Source organism: Hippocampus comes, unplaced genomic scaffold, assembly GCF_001891065.2.
Source record: "Hippocampus comes isolate QL1 unplaced genomic scaffold, H_comes_QL1_v1.1 scaffold169, whole genome shotgun sequence".
Lineage (NCBI taxonomy): Eukaryota > Metazoa > Chordata > Actinopteri > Syngnathiformes > Syngnathidae > Hippocampus > Hippocampus comes.
In genome coordinates, this window is record NW_017806049.1 from 386,607 (window position 1) to 408,162 (window position 21,556).

The following is a 21,556-nucleotide window of genomic DNA, read 5'->3' on the forward strand; positions in this document are numbered from 1 at the left end:
AAAGAGAGAGATAGATAGATAGATAGATAGATAGATAGATAGATAGCTATGTGGCCCGGTGATCGACTGATTAGCGTGTGGGCCTCACAGTGCAAAGGGGCAGGGTTCGATTCCGGCTGCGGCCCTCCTGTGTGAGCAAGTACTCTCCGTCTGCGTGGATTTTCTCCGGGCACTCCAGTTTCCTCCCACATTCCAAAAACATGTATGGCAGGTTAATGGAACACTCTAAATTGTCCTTAGCTGTGAGTGTGAGCGCGGATGTTTGTTCGTCTGTGTGTGTACCCTTCAATTGGCTGGCAACCGGTGCAGGGTGTTTACTGCCCGAAGACAGCTGGGATAGGCTCCAGCACCCCCTGTGACCTTTGTGAGGATAAAGTGGATCTGAAAATGGATGGACATATGGATATATAGTTTTTTTTTTTTTTTTATTGTGGCATCATATTTAGTATCTTTCCTACTTTCCTGAAAACAGCCCTATTTTATGTTTGCTGTCCTCTCTCTAGAGCTGCATGAGTCACTCCAAGAGTTACTGCAGATGAAATATTGATGAAATATTTATTGCCGACAAGTGCTGTCCACATACTTGTTCCACTTTCTAAAAAGACGGTTTAGAAAAGTTTTTGTCAGATCAAAGAAGATTCCCAAGTGCATCATGCGCATCTTTTCGGTCTCAAGGAAAGGGAATTTGCTGAGAACGGTTAAAAGCGCCTAATGCAATGCTGACAGGTTGTTCAGGATGTATCTATGTATGTGTGTGTGTGCGTGTGTTCCAGTCCCACCATTGTCATACTGCTGCACACTAAGCATGTCATATGTCACAACCACTTTCCTCTGGCAACAGCTCTCATCCAGTGGTGGATGCCATGGTATAAAGGAAACACATCCTCACTGACCCACACATTGATCAAAATAAAAAAATAATTTCAACTAATCTCTTCTAGAAGTAGAGTACATATTACATAAATAATCTATTATGTACTGATTTACTATTATAATGTCATAATAGAGGTAAAGGAGGTCTCATCATGCAGTTCGAGAGAGAGACAGACAGAGAGAGAGAGAGAGAGAGAGAGAGAGAGAGAGAGAGAGAGAGAGAGAGAGAGAGAGAGAGAGACGAGTGTATTCGTACCCATCACGTCCACAGTGCCATGAAAGCATGATTATGGTAGGAATGACCCTGGAACTAACACACCTTTTCCCAATGCATACACACGATCTCACTGCATTTTATTTTGTAGCTCCACTAATTTAAACAGTATGACAGGCAATAATGGCGGTTGTGCAGCAAAATCAGATGTTTTTGCTCCTCAGCTCAATTTTGAAATATCTCATTACAGTGAATGTGAAGACATTTGCCTGCACGATGTGAAAACACTAAAAGGACAACTTTATATTTTCTTTCAAAGTACCAGAGACTTCTGTTTGATAAAAACGTTTTGTTTTTTTTTTTACTCTAGACATAAACAAAAATATCCAAATTGTAACCCTCATTGCAAATGTCAGAGGCTTCAGCGTTTACCCTCCCCGACCCGAAAGTTATTTTCCATGAAGTGTTGGAAATAATAATAATCTCTTGTAACCATTTCAACCCAACGTGCTCAAAACTTGTTTGATGGAAGACTAAAACACATGGGCACATACTGTACAGGCATTCAATGCACCGCTTACCCTCCACTGGGGCCGCAGGTGTGCTGGAGCCTATGCCAGCTGACTTTGTGCGAGATGCTGGGTACACCCTGAACTAGTTGCCAAGCAATCACAGGGCACAAACAGCCAACATCTCACACTGACATGAAAATTTCGAGTCCTCAATCAACCTACCGTGCGTGTTTTGAAATGTGGACGGAAAGAGGAATAACTGGGAAAATAAATCCACACAGGTACGGGAAGAACATGCAAACTCAACACAGGCAGGCCAGAGCTCGGATTTGAACACACGGCCACCACCTGGACCACATTTATCAAATCTAATTTATTATTTACTATTATGGATTATCTGAAGCCTAACGGTGTGTGTGTGTGTGTGTGTGTGTGTGTGTGTGTGTGTGTGTGTGTGTGTGTGTGTGTGTTTGAGTGTGCATATTTAGAACCTCGATTAAATGGGCGAATGGAGGGGTCATTAAAGCTGATTGTTAAACAGAAACTGATATTTTTGTGGCTTCAAATGGCCTAGTACAGTGTGAAATTATTTGAAATAAGCCTGAAACTGTTGTAGATTTTTACAATGTAATCCAAACAGGCTGGCATTTGATTGGGGGCATAATGGAGTTCAGCTGGTCACTTTCAACAGCTGCGAGGTTACCGTGCTTAATTGTTTCACCTTTGTTATGATTGATGCCTTATAGAAGGGCTAGACAAAAAAAAAGCAATGCTAAACTGTACAGTTAAGGGCTTAGCTTGACTTTTAGCTCTTAATAGAAGCACAGTGGCACAAGTCAAATATTTAGGGGTGCACAATTTAAATCAACTTGCCAAGAAAATATTCACATTTCCACTCACTTTAACATTACTGATAAATGGGATGAAATGTGGAGCGGAAGTTTGTGAGCAAGAACTTCATGAAATTTAAAAAAGAAAACAAAAATCTGTGAATTAAATGGTCACACATAAAATTTTGGCATGACCTGTCAAATTTGAGCCTTGCAGTCCAGCATAGACGAATAAATATCTGCCACAGAACAGGTATACAGGATCCAGTCCTTTTGAAGTGCAAGCTTATGACGAAACTAAGCTAATGTCCATGCTTTCCATTACCCTTGATGGAAGCCCCCCACCCCACCCCAACATGGCCACCGCCTATGTCCATGCGTTACCTTTGAGGGGAATGTGGTCACTCTCAACTTGACCGCCACGTCCGCGGGATCTAGCATGATCTAGGATTACGTACTTGTGACAATAGCGGCGCAACCCAGAGATACAGGTACAAGTGTCTCTCTGTTGATTGCGGCACACACACACACACACACATATATATATATATATATATGGGGGATGTTGAACTATCAGGTGAACACTCTTTCCTCAAGTTGAATTGAAAGTGTTTCAATTTGACCTTGGGAATGTACAGCGTGTATTTGATATGCCACCATGCACGGATTCCATCATGGGGAAAGAGCTTAATGTTGCTCCCGCTGGTGCTTTTTCAGCCCAATGTTAGTGTTAAAGGATGTTGTGAGCCAGTTATGTGGGATCCATTAGGCCCCTGGTTTGTCAGGGAGCACAGATGAGTGCAGCGCTAGCTGCCAGGACTGTGGATTGTTATATAAGTGGACAGAGGCACTGGGACGTTATCCATTTGCTTTTGTAGAACTGTTGAAAGCTTAAGTTTGTCATTGTCAATAATATAGGCGTGTGCGCTGTTACCAAATGACAGCACTGTATTGACAACGTGGCATTTGGGGAACAAATGAAAAAAAAAACAAAAAAAAACAATTACACCCAGAGTCATTTGAATGTTTCTAAATGCTCTGCCAGCTTGCTGTTTGACAGGCAGAAATTAGATCAATTGCTTCAAAAAAACTCCAAAAAAACAACAAAAGCTCTGCACTCTCATTTGGACATCAATGTCTACAAATTGATGTCAGTTAGGATGGGTTGATTATGAGATGCGTCACACTATTTATCCATACAAGATTTTATGCAAGCTCTTGATAATAATGAAGTGGTCAAGTGAAAGTCTTTCTTTTAAATGGAGTTGCCTTGGAAGTGTGATTCACTCTGAACTTTCATTTCCTCCCCATTCCGATGCCTGCGTACTGTACGTAAGAGGAGCCATTAATGGGCAATGATGTTATTGTGTGCTGAAGCACTTCCCAATCAGTTTGGTTGCATCTTTCTTTAAACTGGTAGGCCAAATTATTCTGTCAATTTCTGAGTGCATTTTGGCGCTGCTATCATGTAGTTCATTAGTGAAGATTAGTGAGCCATTAGTGAGCTTTCTCCGGAACATTAAAACACGTGAGAATGTATGTTGGCGACCAGCAGCAGATCCTTTCTTTCTTGAAGCTTGAGCCCCTCCACCGCTTTGGTCAGGATTAGTCTTTGTCTCATCAGTCCGTAAAATTTTGTCAGCCTTATCTCTTCTATTCTTTGGAAAACTCCAACCAGGCCTTTCTATTATTGTTGCAAATAATGGTTTGCATGTTCTACTGTAGCATCTGTATTTGTGTTCATGTTAATGACTCCTCTACTCTGGAGGTTGTCACTTATCACTTATCACCTACAGTTGTTTTGGGGCTTTCCTTACCGCTCTCACTACGTTCTCAACAGCTGTTGTTTTGCTTGATAGACTCCTTTGCTGTTTCTTACTGAGTAAAGAATGCAATGCACCCGTCTACCATACTTCACCATCCTGTGGATCAAGGACTTTGCTGAACGACCACCAAGAGAGAATCAATCATTCAAAGTAGGACCCCACCATTCCTGAGCACTCAGCTTAACACCGATCCACTCGGATATTTGCTGAGTCCGTACTTTACCCTCTTTATATACATGAGACCTCCACCCTCACCCCAAAATAAACAAACACCGAATTCCGTATCAGACTCACATTCATCAATCGGTGCATTTTGTGTATTTTGATTAATGCAGAATCCCATTTGTTTTATGCACGGGTGTGTTTATGAGTAAATAAGTAATGACTCTTGTTTTTCATACTTTGAAGGTGTAATGTTATTGAAGAATGTCCACTCAGAGAGTTGTGCTTAACAGAGGTTCTTTACTAGTTGCTCGGGAACAGTGCAGGCCTGTATAATAGTAACGCAGACACGTTCTCTTCACGTGCACAAGGTCGGTTGCTATGGTAACCCGATAGCAGCACTTTACAGCATGTCGAACTGCTGTCGTAAAGTTCATTGCATATAATTCTTATATGACAGAAGGTACTATGCACATTCTTTTTTCCCCCAATTTCATTTCAGGTATTGCACTGTTATCACTACGTGTTGGAGGCGCTGGGTATATTATCGCAGGTCAACAGCAAGCCAAATTCAATCTTCATGAGCCAGGAAACTGAGCGTCTTGCTCCTTTATCACGGTCGTCTCGACAGTGTACAGTGAACAACAGTGATGACAACTGGATTAAAATGTTGAGTGAAATTAGAAGAAACAGATTTAAAACATTCATTCGCTTCTTGTGAACAAATAAATATAACACAAATTGTCCGGTGCCAAACAACAGACATAGTGCAGCTCAAAGTGTGACATTGATAAACAAAGCATTTCACATGCTAATTAGTTTGTTAGCACCAACTTAGCGGCACCGCTACGTTCGTACACAGTGCTCCGAGCTAGCAAGTTTCAGGAACAACACTTGATGAAAACGGTCTCCGAAATAAATTACTAAATACCTCTAAACACAAGCAAACGCACAGCCATTGCTTTCGAAAGTGTACAGAAAAAGAACGTAACACAGCAGGACTAGTTAGAATGACCAGTCAGGCTTTCTGCAGCAACTCGTCTGACGAAACACGACGTCTGCTACGCACAATGCATCGCGATTACTAATTACGTTTTCAGAATAAAATAACAGTAAACAATCGCTGCCTCGAAGGAGATTATTTTAAACACAATTACCTTTTTGCATGGAATAACATGAACTATGACGTCTCAAATCAGGAAACGTTATGAACCCTTTTTTTTTCTTTTAACCTTTATGAAACGCCTTTAAATTTTTACTGCGGGCAGAACAGGTGTTGGACAGGCGCAAGGCAATCAGCATTTGGCAGCTTAGGCCAAGTGTCAAACTCAAGGCCCTGGGGGCAGATCTGGCCCGCCTGAACATTTTATGCGGCCGACGAAAATAAATCATGTGTGTCAACTTGCTAAAATCTGTACCGAAATGTCAAATTGTCATGTGTAATAAATAACAGTGAGATGTTGCAATACTTTTGTTACCCTGTTTAAACTCACTTCAACAATAATTGAACTATGAGAATTGACTTGAATGATTTCAAAACTAGTCATCTATTATTTGTTGTGCACAAGTAATAATTTTGTGGTTTCACTGTCATAACGGCCCTCCGAGGGAAGACGTAGCTCCAAATTGGCCCACCACTAAAATAAATTTGACACCCCTGGCTGAGGCTTTATCTTTTTTTTTTGTTTGTTTGTTTGTTTGTTTGTTTTGTCATTTTTTTTTGTTTGTTTGTTTGTTTGTTTGTTTTTTTGTTTCCAGCATATCATTCCCTTGCCCATGGCTGGCTAATTGGCATTGGAGCAGGGTTGCAAAACTGCCGCCTGGCAAGACGTTTTTCTGTCCCCCGCAGCAGTCTGCGCCAGTTTGAGAAGTTTTATGGCTGTCACACTGCTCCAACATAGACTCCAATATATATGTCGCATGGTCAAAAATTCCGGATTCCAATTGAAGCTATGTTTTGACTAAGCCAAGCATTCATTTGCAGAGAAATCCATTTGTGAAACCTGCTTTCATTAACCCTTTCAGGTTAACCCTTTCAGGGACAGCGGTTACTACAGTGGACAGTTTACCAACATGGTAAAGTTACAGGTTGCATGGAAGGGTTGAAACACAAAAGGATTTTCTTAAATCGAAATTTAGTGGTGCGAACTAGTCAATGCAGCAGTAAGCAACAATGGAGTGTCTTTCACTGTCCTGTGACAGAATTAAAAGCATGAGGTATTGGAACGTATAACAGTTTTGGTCAAACTTGTTGGACAAATACGGGCTGTGTAATCCCAATTCGCCACTTCTCCAATGATGAGGTAAATATTTCAAATTGACCCTTTGGAGAACACGCATTCAAAGCTGTGAAGCACAAATGTCTATGCAAATAATATGCTAATAATCCCACATTGCTTGTCAAGTAAACTTTGATTTAGCCCGCATCGGGAAATAAAAGCATCTGAGTGACATGGCAAAACAGCTCTATTTAATCAGGACATAATATCAAATCTGAGTGGTTTGGTAAATTCCCCGGGCTTCCACAGGACAAGGACGACATGACGCGTTTCTGTAAGGTCTGTGAAAAGAAAAAGATTATTAAATGCTTTCTTGAGTGGGAACTCATCAAGGGTCGCACAGGAAAGATGTCCAAATCCCCAAAATACTGAAGACCACCAGGACTCTTATTCTCTACCCGGTTTCATTTGATTTGTTTGATGAGCTGTACATAACAGAATTCCACCGAGAACACAGATTGGTGTCTTTGGGGCAGTAGTATGGCATATAGTATATAATGTTTTGTATGTAATGTGAGGAAATAGAAAGGTTTATAACTATTTGTATACAGAAATTGTACAATCGCAAAGTACAACACGTCTGTATTCATAGTAACAGTTTGTGAGTCAAAATTTGCATTTTGACCTTCCTCAAAACTAATACAGTAATTGAACCACCGAGAATCCCACCCAAATGCTTCTCTGCATCGCTCACGTCACCTACCGCAGGTAGGATGTCAAGGCAAACTCGGTCTATTACTTACGCTGCACCAGCTAACGAACAATGAGCTTTGGCTGGCTACTAGTCCAGCTAAATACATTGCTGAGTCGCTGCAAAAGAAAATTTGGCCGTCTTGCAACAATTGACCGATCCGTAGTGACGGGCTGCACCTCACGGCAACTCTGCAACACATGCCGCACACATGACACAGATCGCCATGTGTAGAACGCCGCGTGCATCATCTTTCGTGACTGGTTCATTTAGTCATAACTTGTATATGCCTCTCCTGAAGGATTATGGGGGCCGTATATGTGTTTTGGTGTGTGTTACAAAATGTATTTAGAAACATAATCCAAGTACCATACTATTTAAAGAATGTAACTTGAATAATTTTAATTACTTTTGGATTATTCCTATATCAAATAGGTTATTAAAATCCGAACCAAAAAAATATATATATATACGTGATGTATATTTTTACAGATTGGTCTAGTCCAGTGGTTCTTAACCTTTTAAGATGTATTGAACCGTACCAGTTAATATGCACATTTACCGAACCCTTCATGGGTGAAAAATAAATATATATATCTATATATATATATATATATATATATATATAATTCAAGATATAAAAAATAAATATATATATATAATTCAAGACATAAAAAACCATTTATTAAAAACAGAAAAAAGTCATTAAAATTTCAGGAGATAAGTGTACTTTGTTTTTATGTCATGTGATCATCTGCAGCCAGTGATGGCCAAGCGGGCGTGTCATAACTAATTAACATGTTGAGTTGCATGTGTCTCACCCTGCATGGCAGAGGCTCCTTCGAACCCCTGAAACCGACTCACCGAACCCCTGGGGTTCCATTGAACTCAGGTTAAGAAACACTGGTCGAGTCTTTTCTGTCCTATCGTTGTCCTTCCACCCATTGATTTTCGGAGCCACCGATCCTCACAAGGGTCTCGGGTGTGCCGGAGCCTATCCCATCTGTTTTCGGGCAGTAGGCGGGGGACACTCTGAACCGGTTGCCAGCCAATCGCAGGGGACACAGAGACAAACAACTATCCACGCTCACATTCACACCTAGGGACAATTTAGTGTGTTGCATTAACCTGCCATGCATGTTTTTTGAATGTGTGAGGAAACCGGAGTACCCGGAGAAAACCCACACAGGCACAGGGAGAACATGCAAATGCCACACAGGGAGGCCAGAGCAGGAATCGAACCCTGCACCTCTGCACTGTGAGGTCGATGTGCTAACCAGTTGTGCACCATGCCACAGAGATAGATAGATAGATAGATAGATAGATAGATAGATAGATAGATAGATAGATAGATAGATAGATAGATAGATGACACATCCCACGTTGTTATGGTGGTGTGAAAAAGGTGAGGCAGAAAACTACATTCACACGAATGCTGGCATTTTATTACAGCTGCAACATTTTGGGCCTGTTTATACTGCGCCTATTCAGTGTACTCACACAAAAAAAGGGGGAAAAAATGGAGACTAAACATAACCTAGGGTCACAGAGTGAGTAGTGGCCTATAGCTTTTGTGAGGTAGTTGTGAAGGTGGCATTGACCAAGCAGGAATCATCAGTCTGTCAATCATCCTTCCATCATGATTTCAGGCCGGCCCAGTTTATTCGGCAGCGGCGGTGACAGCCAGTTGTCGTCGAGACCGTATTTACCATGTCACAAGCAGGCACAGCACAGGCAAACGTAAGTTAAAAAATAAACAACAAAACAAAATGTGTTACCTGTCGGTCCCACAGACTACAATTACATTGTCCTTTGTTTTAATATCACAAATCACCGTGCTGCATGTGTCAGTGTGTTTGTTGTTTTGCTGTTTTTTTTTTTTTTTTTTTGCGTGTGTGCGTGTGACATAGTAAGTACATTCTCAACGCTAATTGTCTGTCACCGGCGACGAAATACAAGGCCGGCCTGAAATAATGATGGGAGGATGATTAACGGACTGATGTGCCCACCTCTGCCTTGATCCAATATGTCCATCTATTAGTAAGTGTGCTCATTAAGCGAGACGCCAAAAGAGGCACGGCACATTGTTTATGTAAGAGACCTACTTTACGCCAGTGTTACATCAACACTCATTTTCATTGGTATTTTCTGGCCACGTCATTCGTCAAAGGAGAAGAATCTGTGCGTGGTGGTTGCGCCTTCTCGGCAGCACGTGTGTATAGCACTGATTTTGATTGGGAGGAATGGTGGCGCTATTTGACTGTCAGTGCTGGACAGCCCCGGGGCGCTCATGTTTTTTGCGCCTGTAATGGGCAGCATTTTTCACAGCCCTGTTGTGTTCAGCGGAGATGGTTGTGCTTTTGGACAGTCTGCGTTGGTGCGGCTGGATGGATGGCTCGTGGAGCTGAGGATAAGGAGAGAGGAGCACGGATGCGTATTTGGAACTGAGAGTCGCCGCTTGGAATTGAAGCGGATTTACAAGGGACAGGAGAAGTGAACCAATCTCATTTTCTCATCAATGGACGCTACAGCTTCTTGTTTACTTCCAAACTTAGCTTGTAGCCGACGTTTGCACATTTTCAGCATGACGTCTCTGATCCACTGGTGAAAGGAAACTTTGATCCTCTCTTCTTTTATCGAGAACTGATTCAAACAACAAAGCATATGAGGGAAAAGTGGTTAAGATTGCACAACTGTCTGTGTTTTTATGTTATGTGTTGTGTTTATTATTTTACTTTATGTTAGCTGTTTTGTAAAGCGCTTTGTTACAGCTGCAGCTATTGTGAAAGCGCTATATAAACAAAGATATATTGTATTGTATTGTATTGGGCATGTAATTATCTAGTGTAGAGGAGGGGATCTGTCAATTTCCTTTTGGCCCTCCTTGGACACAGGTTCTTTTATTTCTCTGTAAGGTGGAAGAAGACCCAACACCACGTCGTCATTTTCTCAGTTTATCACAACGCAACACAAATCGATTCGAGCTCCTGAAAGTCTCAGATTTCGTCAGGAAGCGTAGAAAAAATGCAGTCATGAGAATATATAGGGAGAATGTGATAATGAGAGGCGGGCAGTTATGCCTCCATGCAAATCCTGGAAACAAAGAAATGTACATGTCATCTGACCCGGTGTAGCTGGAAAAAGTTGGGAGTGGTGAGGTGAGACCAGACCACCACACCCCACTATTGTCTTCGGTCTGATCTTTGATGTGATGGCAGGAACACGGATGCTTGAGATAACAAGTTACTCTTTTGATGTCAAACATGTCCTCTGGAGGGGGCCCTAAAAGTGGTGGGGTTCGAGGGGCACTAAAGGTGATTGTAATCACAGTGAGCAGTAAATACCTCCAACAGCATTCTACATTGTTTGTTTTTGTGTTTGAACAGAACCAACAACAGAGAGGGGCTAAATAAAATCACAGTAAGGAATAAATTCCTTAACACTAGCTACATGTACCTGACTCTCCTTGTGCTTCACATCGACCAAAGTTTGAAAATTTAGTTAAATGGTTGTTGGCGGCTATGGAAAGGAACAGTTAAACTGCAAGACAATGCCATTTGTTGATAAAAGGTGGTTTACACCATAAAGACTCATTTTATATGCAAATTATGTCATTAAAGAGCTCTCCCTCCCAAATGACTCCATACCAGCTGTGGAGTTCATGATGAGGGAAAGAAACAAAAAGATAAACCAACCTGATGTTAAACAGGGTCTTTCAAGTCAACAGGGGCTTTTCTTTTTTTTTTTTTTACTTTTTCTACTGGCATGCTTTTCTTTTCCCTGGCTCTTGAATATTGATGGATGCACTCAAGAAACAATCACTTCAGTGTTTCCCTTCCTTCTTTCAGCGTGTTATCTCTGCTACTGAATATCAAAGATAATTTTGCTACCCAGGAGGAATACAGGGAATAAATTGAAAATAAAATCAAATATTACATTTGTAGCTACAACAGCTTCCACTATTCAGAAATGATTTTCTGCAAGAATATTGATCAATTCATCCTAAAAGAATTTGTAATGTTCGAGGACACTCACAATCTCTCTTCTAGTTCTTCCCAAAATTGTTTGATTAGGTTGAGGTCACGGCTCTTGAGCCCTGGGCCCCAAATATTCTGAAACAGACAAATAGGTATTCTCCAACCTGCTGCAAAGTTTACAACTGTCCAACAATTTCTTCACTCAAAGATAAATGCGAGATGAGTGAGATATTTTCAGTTTTGTCACCGACTCCCTAACTACATAATGATCGTCCAATGTAGATAAAGTTAAGTGCAATCATAGCTTTAAATGCTGCTAAAAAAATGTATGTAGTAATGCATGTGTAAGTTGAGAGGTTCGTAGTTTTTCAGTGGATAGCTTCACTTTAAAAATGGGCAAAGGGAGAGATGGAATCCTTTGAAGGCAGTTTTATTTTTTTCAACGTCTGCACCTCCGAACGAACGAACAAGAACACACCTCCTTCCCGGAAACACCAAACACTTCCTGGTTTCCTTAACCAATCAGATAATATCAACATAAACTTGTTTAAGCAATTATTAAACAGAATATAATTTAGATAACTATAACATAAAAGAATATAATGCTCAAATATAAAATGAAAATAATTAATAATTTAACATAAGCTTACATTCTTCCCCCTCCCACCAGAGAAATGTCCTCATTTCTACTTTGATCACTTAACTGTAGAATCCAGGTTACAACAAATTAACAACATTGCACGGGGGGGTAAAAAAAAGGGCATCAGGAACATACAATCAAATCAGAACTAAGTCTTTGAAACAAGAATGACGTCTCTGATCCACTGGTGAAAGGAAACTTTGATCCTCTCTTCTTTTATCGAGAACTGATTCAAACAACAAAGCATATGAGGGAAAAGTGGTTAAGATTGCACAACTGTCTGTGTTTTTATGTTATGTGTTGTGTTTATTATTTTACTTTATGTTAGCTGTTTTGTAAAGCGCTTTGTTACAGCTGCAGCTATTGTGAAAGCGCTATATAAACAAAGATATATTGTATTGTATTGTATTGGGCATGTAATTATCTAGTGTAGAGGAGGGGATCTGTCAATTTCCTTTTGGCCCTCCTTGGACACAGGTTCTTTTATTTCTCTGTAAGGTGGAAGAAGACCCAACACCACGTCGTCATTTTCTCAGTTTATCACAACGCAACACAAATCGATTCGAGCTCCTGAAAGTCTCAGATTTCGTCAGGAAGCGTAGAAAAAATGCAGTCATGAGAATATATAGGGACAATATGATAATGAGAGGCGGGCAGTTATGCCTCCATGCAAATCCTGGAAACAAAGAAATGTACATGTCATCTGACCCGGTCTAGTTGGAAAAAGTTATGAGTGGTGAGGTGAGACCAGATCACCACTACCCACTATTGTCTTCAGTCTGATCTTCGGTGTGATGGCAGGAACACAGATGCTTGAGATAACAGTTACTCTTTTGATGTCAAACATGTCCTCTGGAGGGGGCCCTAAAAGTGGTGGGGTTCGAGGGGCACTAAAGGTGATTGTAATCACAGTGAGCAGTAAATACCTCCAACAGCATTCTACATTGTTTGTTTTTGTGTTTGAACAGAACCAACAACAGAGAGGGGCTAAATAAAATCACAGTAAGGAATAAATTCCTTAACACTAGCTACATGTACCTGACTCTCCTTGTGCTTCACATCGACCAAAGTTTGAAAATTTAGTTAAATGGTTGTTGGCGGCTATGGAAAGGAACAGTTAAACTGCAAGACAATGCCATTTGTTGATAAAAGGTGGTTTACACCATAAAGACTCATTTTATATGCAAATTATGTCATTAAAGAGCTCTCCCTCCCAAATGACTCCATACCAGCTGTGGAGTTCATGATGAGGGAAAGAAACAAAAAGATAAACCAACCTGATGTTAAACAGGGTCTTTCAAGTCAACAGGGGCTTTTCTTTTTTTTTTTTTTACTTTTTCTACTGGCATGCTTTTCTTTTCCCTGGCTCTTGAATATTGATGGATGCACTCAAGAAACAATCACTTCAGTGTTTCCCTTCCTTCTTTCAGCGTGTTATCTCTGCTACTGAATATCAAAGATAATTTTGCTACCCAGGAGGAATACAGGGAATAAATTGAAAATAAAATCAAATATTACATTTGTAGCTACAACAGCTTCCACTATTCAGAAATGATTTTCTGCAAGAATATTGATCAATTCATCCTAAAAGAATTTGTAATGTTCGAGGACACTCACAATCTCTCTTCTAGTTCTTCCCAAAATTGTTTGATTAGGTTGAGGTCACGGCTCTTGAGCCCTGGGCCCCAAATATTCTGAAACAGACAAATAGGTATTCTCCAACCTGCTGCAAAGTTTACAACTGTCCAACAATTTCTTCACTCAAAGATAAATGCGAGATGAGTGAGATATTTTCAGTTTTGTCACCGACTCCCTAACTACATAATGATCGTCCAATGTAGATAAAGTTAAGTGCAATCATAGCTTTAAATGCTGCTAAAAAAATGTATGTAGTAATGCATGTGTAAGTTGAGAGGTTCGTAGTTTTTCAGTGGATAGCTTCACTTTAAAAATGGGCAAAGGGAGAGATGGAATCCTTTGAAGGCAGTTTTATTTTTTTCAACGTCTGCACCTCCGAACGAACGAACAAGAACACACCTCCTTCCCGGAAACACCAAACACTTCCTGGTTTCCTTAACCAATCAGATAATATCAACATAAACTAGTTTCAGCAATTATGAAACAGAATATAATTTAGATAACTATAACATAAAAGAATATAATGCTCAAATATAAAATGAAAATAATTAATAATTTAACATAAGCTTACACATGCAATTAATAAGTGCATGTAATTAACAGAATTACAGCAACGGTCTGGTGGCATTTCAAATTAGAGGATTCTGTTTAATAAAACAGCAGAGGTGCAGGGTTCAATTCCAGCTCTGGCCTTCCTGCGCGGAGTTTGCATGTTCTCCCAGTGACTGTGTGGGTTTTCTCTGGGTACTCCTGTTTCCTCCCACATTCCAAAAACATGCGTGGCAGGTTAATGGAACTCTCGAAATTGTTTCTATGTGTGCGTGTGCGAGCGGATGGTTCTTCGTCTCTGCGTGCCCTGCGATTGGCTGGCAACTGGTTCAGGGTGTCCCCAGCCTATACTGCCCAAAGCCAGCTGGGATCAGCTCCAGCACCGCCGTGGCCCTAGTGAGGATAAAGCGGTTCAGAAAATGAATGAATGAATGATCCACTGAATCTCATTTATTTCGATAAAACAAAGTATTCCTTTCATGGAAACATGCTTGCTAACTGGTTCAGCTGATATAAATTTTGAGGGTTCCAATCTAGGCTCCCGTCTTCTCACGTGGCATTTGCACGTTCTCCCCATGCTTGAGTGGAGTTTTTCTGATTGCGTTTCACTTTCCAAAAACATATATGGTAGGTTGAGAACTGTCGTTTGATGTGAGTGTGAATGGTTGTCTATAATGTCTGTGCCCGCGACCGTCATGAGGAATCAGCGCATTAGTGTATATGTATATATTTATATATATTACTTTTTTTTAAGTGTAAGAGCATTTAAGATGTGTTAATCTCTTGAGATTCTAAGTACCTCAGTCAATGTTATCTGCCAAGACAATCTGATGTAACTGACTAAATATTCTTGTCTGTCCATCTGTCTGCTCCACCAACACTGCATCACATCTCTCTCTCTCTCTCTCTCTCTCTCTCTCTCTCTCTCTCTCTCTCTCTCTCTCTCTTTCTCCTTTCTGCCTCTTGTCTCATTTCCTCTCACTACCCTTATCTGACGAAGTGAATTATTCATGTCTGCTCTTCAAGGAGGCTCTTTGTTCTCCTCCCTAGTGTTTTCTTCTTAAGCGCTTGGGATGGTGTGTGCATTTGAGTGCGGTGTATGTGGGGTTGAATGGCAGTGAAGTCATTCCAGTCTTCGGTTTTCAAAATGTTCACATGAACACACACAGACCAGTCACGCAATATTTCAGAAATACAGAAATGGTCCACATGTACAAAGAAAAGAGGAAAAAAAAAGCGTTAATGTGTGTGTGTGTGTGTGTGTGTGTGTGTGTGTGTGTGTGTGTGTGTGTGTGTGTGTGTGTGTGTGTCTTGGCCCAACCGGGTTCCTACACTTTTGAAATTTCAAAATTCCATCCTTTTTCCCCGACTTCTTGGTAAAAATAAACAAATAAATAAATACATTTAAAAAATCTAATATTTGTGACATTTGATTAAAATTAAGTAATTTGGAGTCTTTACATGCCATTATATATTTGTCAACAAATAATTGTATGAGGCATGGGGGCTCAAATAGACTTGTAGCGGAGGATGCTTGTATCCGTAAAGTCCAGAAATCACTGATAATGGTAGGCCTCGAAGGGCATTAACCTGCTCATCCCATGGTCAGTTGCCAACGAAAATAATTAAATTAACAATTCATTCGTTTTGTACTTGTAGAAAATAGAAAGCTTTCCTCAATCAATTTCTTTTTCCTTGCCATGCCTGAGGGCTGGAATATGAAGAGACATTCCAATTCCATAACTTCTTTTGGGAATATAAACTCTATTCGGCATTCCAGTAAATAGATGTTCTCGTTCGACAATGTTAAATAATCAGTTTTTATTATTACACATACAGGATATTCGGTATATTTATGCATGATGCAAGATTGATACAAATTCTCAGTCCAGCCACACTGTACTCCCATCCAATTTTGTGGACCGGACAGCGACATAAAATTGTCGGCAATGGGCATCAATTTGCACCCACTTTCAAACCGACATTTAGCTGGACCGGCGAAACAAATGGAAACAAATGATTCATAACAACACTCACCATCTCAGGTTAAAAGTAGCTGAGATTCTGGATGCAAGAGAGGAGAGGAGACATTACTTCGACCAACGTTCTGCTTGTTTATTTGGTTGAAAAAAGATATCTAAAACAAATAGTGGCGCATCACGGAGGTCTGTGTGGAGTCTGCCCTGTTTGACTCATCACGATCTAGCTGTTAAAAGCTGTGGGGGGTAAAAAGTCTCCATATATGACACAAGTTGTTTGCACACTGTCTCACTTTCGTCAGTGACTTTGTACTTCCATTTTTGTATTGCAATGTGGTCTGATCCAGCAGACCAGTATTTACAAGACGTGCTGCTGACACCCCCTCTTGCACGAACTCTGCACTCGTCATGGCCGCTAATGTACTCTTCAAGGGAAAGGGAACCCCAAAATGTACAATAATAAGTTCTATGCAGCCCCGCTTGTCTAAACACGACATTCTGATTAATATTGTGTTTGTGGAATATGATTAAGCAGTAAAATTTACCCATTTTTGTACGTCTCAGCGGGCAGCCATTTTTCCACTTGCTCTCAACTGAAATTAACATCACAGTTGCTCAAGTACAAACAAATCAAGGCTCAGCTTCAGAAAACAGGTGAGGTGCATCGAACATATTATTGTTAGGAAAATTTTGGGGTTCACTTCTCCTTTAAAAAAGACTTCACCAAAAGATCGCAGAATGATCAGTTCACAAAAACAACAACAAAAAAAAGAGCTGTGCCATTTGCTAACAGCCATTCGAAATCATTGAACATTTATGTATTGTTTAAGTGGACATATTTTATATTTTGTCAACGTACTGTATGCACACATTAACATGTCTACATAACCTTGAAAAAAATCATGTTTTATCTGTGTCATTTTCTATAGATGTACTGTATACACCAATTTTGTTCTAGTAATTTATTTAATAATTCTATGCCTTCCTGTGTCCTAACTTTTCTGCACAGAAGTATCGTTCCCATTTTTTTTTAATGTGTAATTATCATTTAACTTTACCTGCAAGCTGAATTCTTGAGGTATTTGTGAGTTCACAAAACCAAGATAATCCTGTGGAGAACTCCTTTGAGTGATTCACATTTTCATTCTGGCTCTTGCCAGGCTAATTAACATTATAAACTGTGAAAACTGCAAAACGGTCACTGGTCATCAATAATCCCCTTCATTGCTATCCGTTTAATTTGAAAATCTATTTTCAATTAACGTCGCACGATGGGTCGTGATTCTAGTGGGTAATTTGGGCACGTAGGTCAATACCGAAAAGAGTACCGGTATTAATAAATGAATCAGTCTTCCTATGCTTGTTTGTATTTATTTCAAAATCAACACAGATGAAACTTGATATGTTGGAGCTGAATGAGAGCTAATTCTGTGAGTTAACATTGTCACTGTCAATTGTTGACCCAGCTTGGTTTCTGATTTTGTTATGTTAATCATATAAATAGATTACATTGTTGTCATGTGTAAGACGTTTGAAAGATGAATTGGCAATTGGCTGTCATCTAAAATACATCTTGAAATGGCCTCGCCCCACCTTACCTCCCTGTGCTGCTCGAGCCCTACGCACCCGCCTGGTGCCTCAGGTCTGTGGACCAGACACTATTAGAGGTACGGAGAACTAAGCGGAGGCTCAAAGGGGATTGAGCCTTTCCCGTTGCTGGTCCTTCTCTTTGGAATGATCTCCCGCTGAACGTTAGACAAGCCCCCGAACTGCCCATCTTTAAAACTCCTCTTAAAACTCATTTTTATTCTTTGGTTTTTGACTCAGCTTTGGATTTGACTTTAGTTTGACTATTTTTGTGCCTTTTACTGTCTTCATGATTAATTTATTGTTTTACTGTTTGCTGTTGTATGCATTATTTTTGCTCCATGCACAGCACTTTGTATACAGCGGGCGGTTGTTTAAAAATGCTCTATAAATGCAGCTGAGTTGAGTTGAAATCTACTATATTTGTAATAATCCACAAACAGTAGAGCTGGGGTTCACGGAGCATACCACAAGGCCCACAGTCATCATCAAGCGTTCTCGTCCGACACACCAAAGGTCCAGCACATCTCTGTTCTGCTGATTGTAATACCGGCGTCTCCTTCAGTTTTTGTCCTAGAGGCAAAATGAATATTCATACCAGTTTAGACCTTTGTCATGAATATTCATAATGGGTAACGCCAAATATTCATATTACTAGCTGGGCCCAGATGGCCCAACAATGACAACATAATGATCACATACACACACATGCAAGCACAAACACATTCTTTCAGGTCTTTTTTGTTTTCTAATGGCAAAGGTAACATTTTCATACAGCATCAAAAAGACAATTCAGTGGATTCAGTGTCGGGACATGCTCTACTCACTTCTTAGACACTGACAATACAATACAACACAATACATCTTTATCTATATAGCGCTTTTACAACATCTGCGGCAGACCATCCATCCATCCATCCATCCATTTTGCGATCCGCTTATCCTCACAAGGGTCGCGGGCAGTGCTGGAGCCTATCCCAGCCGTCTTTGGGCAGTAGGTGGGGGACACCCTGAACCGGTTGCCAGCCAATCGCAGGGCACACACAGATGAACACTCACACCCAGGGACAATTTCGAGTGTTCAATCAGCCTGCCATGCATGTTTTTGGGAATGTGGGAGGAAACCGGAGAACCGGGGAAAATCCACGCAGGTCCGGGGAGAACATGCAAACTCCACACTGAGAGGACGGAGCTGGAATCAAACCCAGTACCTCTGCAATGTGAGGTCAACGCGCGACCCACTGGACCACTGGGCCGCCTGCTTTGCAGAACAGTTAACAGAAAATAACAAAATACGGTAATATAACACAACACATAACCTAAGACACGGACAGTCATGCAATCTTTTCCTGCATATGCTTAGTTTTTTGAAGCAGTTCTAGATGAAAGAGGAGAGAATCAAACCGACCTATCACCAGTGGATCAGAGACGTCATGCTCAAAATGTGCACACGTCTGCCACAAGCTAAGTTTTAAAGTAAACAAGAAGATGTAGCATCCATTGACGAAAAAATGAGATTGGTTCACTTCTCCTGTCCCGTGTAAATCCACTTCAATTCCAAGCGCCGACTCTCATTTCCAAATACGCATCCGCGCTCTACGCCGATGCTACTATCTGCTCATCCTCAGCTACAGCAGACAGTCACACCAACGCAGACTGTCCAACAGCGCGGACATCTCCGCTGAACAAAACAGTGCTGTGAAAAACGCTGCCCATTACAGGAGCAAAAAACACAAGCATCCGGGGCTGTCAAGCGATGACATCTAGATTATACACTTATATTCAAGGTGTATTACAAAAACATGCACTGATGGTTCTTTTAATGAATGAAGACTGTATATACCATTTCTATATGAGACATTATTTACCAGTGGAACGGTGACAATAATACAAAAATGACCATGTAGTAACCACTGTTGTTATAGCAACAGACAATCGGTGGCAGCTTGTGTCAGTAGCAGCAACACAAGTTTAGGCCCAAAGAATCCGCCCGCTTCAGGCCTGACAAGGCTGTGGTCAAATCCACCCTTTTCGAGTCCAAGTCAAGTTCGAGTCACAAAGGTCTGAGTCAAAGTCAAGTCCGAGTCCAAGTTCAGAGGAGATCAAGAGCAAACCCTAAAACAGAAAAATACCATTTTCATAAACATAAAGTAAGAGAAATTCCGTTACCGTCAACACTCTTCTTAGATGGCATGGAATTCCTTGTTTTAATAACAGTGGGTGCTGATAAATAACAAAAACATTTTTTTTTTAAAAATGTTGCTTTATTAATGATGGTCGACCTCGTGGGAGAAGAAAATTGGGCACTGGGGAGCAGCAAAAATAACGGCACCAAACTCAGTGCTAATGAATGAACATGAATGCGTTGCCACAGCAAGGTTTGCTGCTGCCAAGCTAACAATATTCAAAGAATAAAATGATTGGTTCTGTGAAACATGGACAAACTAATGTTGGGTCAAAACGATAAGAGCAAAACAGGTGGAGACCGTGTTATTTTCTTTCCCCGATATCAATAAAAACAAGTGAAGGCATGGTGCTTGCCTCTTAAAGAAAGAATACAATGATCCCTCACCACTTCACACTTCAAGTTTTGCGGCTTAGGTGTTTTGCGTTTTTTTTTTTTTTTAATTAATCAAAAATAAAACAAAAAAAAATAAAGCCACATCGGCATCGATATTGCGGTCACGTTGTCTCATGTTGATGCGCGAGAGTTAATGTTTCCCTGCATTCCGAACAAAAGAGCTGATAGGTTTCAGAGGCTTATTACACGTCCACAAACAAGGTGCATGATTGGTTGCCGGCACGACTTCAACCAATGACAGCACAAGTGGATTTATCCCATGAGGTGATTGGCTGAACATCATCACCAGTCTGTTGACCTTCTTGCACATTGTATATGCGTCTTATGGTCGCAGTAACCTTTTTTTGTTTAAGCGATAACATTTTTCGATTAGTTAAGCTGCGCTCTGACCCCTTGCCACCGCCGAAGAATTGCCCGTGTGTGGGACCGTGTGAGCCCACTCGTCTGAGATGGCACCATCAACAGGGACACACGGCGGGGAGTTGGTTCGCAGCCTTGACCAGGTAGCCTTGTGTTGCTGAGTCACATCTTCACAGAGTCCCGTCTTTCTTTCTTTCATAGTACGTTTATCCCCAATTTTGGTTTGTTCATTTGAATCTCGTTTTTTGGATGTTTGTTAGTTTCGTTTTTACTTTATTCCAAAGTGCCTTCCTGCTTCCCCCCTAATTGGGTCCTAAATTCTCAGCATGTTAATCCAGAAGCATGACAAAAATGAAAAACCAATATCCAGATTCCCCAAAAATCCAAACCTTGTAGGTCATTTTCAGCTATATCCAAGAATTACCTGCACAATTCAAAAGGAAAATTATACATTTATTTTTCCACTATATGCTAGATTAAAACCAATCATTTATTAATCCCTTTTCTGTTCGAGGGTCATGTTCATAGATGCTCTGCCCACCTTTTGCACACTACCTCCCATAACACACCACTACCCTACCCTTCTACACACACACACACACACACACACACACACACACACACACACACACACACACAGCAAAGCGCTGCCTCCATATTGTCAGCACAATCAGATACTTCCTCTGAGCCAAAGTCTTGCTAACAAGCTTACAGACTTTCAACGTGTAGTATGTGTGGTTTTGTGAGAGCTTTTGTGCTAGATATGACACATCCATCATGCCCACACACACACACACACACACACACACACACACACACACACACACACACACACACACACACACACAAGCGCGAGCT

The 21,556-nt window shown here is 40.8% G+C and overlaps 1 protein-coding gene and 1 long non-coding RNA gene across 2 annotated transcripts in view; one reads left to right on the forward strand and one right to left on the reverse strand.

Annotated features, from left to right (window-relative positions):
* Nucleotides 1-4,844, forward strand: part of LOC109529564 (uncharacterized) — a 20,256-nt gene extending 15,412 nt beyond the window's left edge. Inside the window, exon 3 of the long non-coding RNA XR_002170864.1 lies at nt 4,757-4,844. This is a non-coding gene — a long non-coding RNA (uncharacterized LOC109529564). The remainder of the gene's footprint in view (nt 1-4,756) is intronic.
* LOC109529562 (leucine-rich repeat and fibronectin type-III domain-containing protein 5) overlaps nt 1-21,556 on the reverse strand; it is a 150,303-nt gene that overhangs the window by 115,803 nt on the left and 12,944 nt on the right. The window lies entirely within an intron of this gene.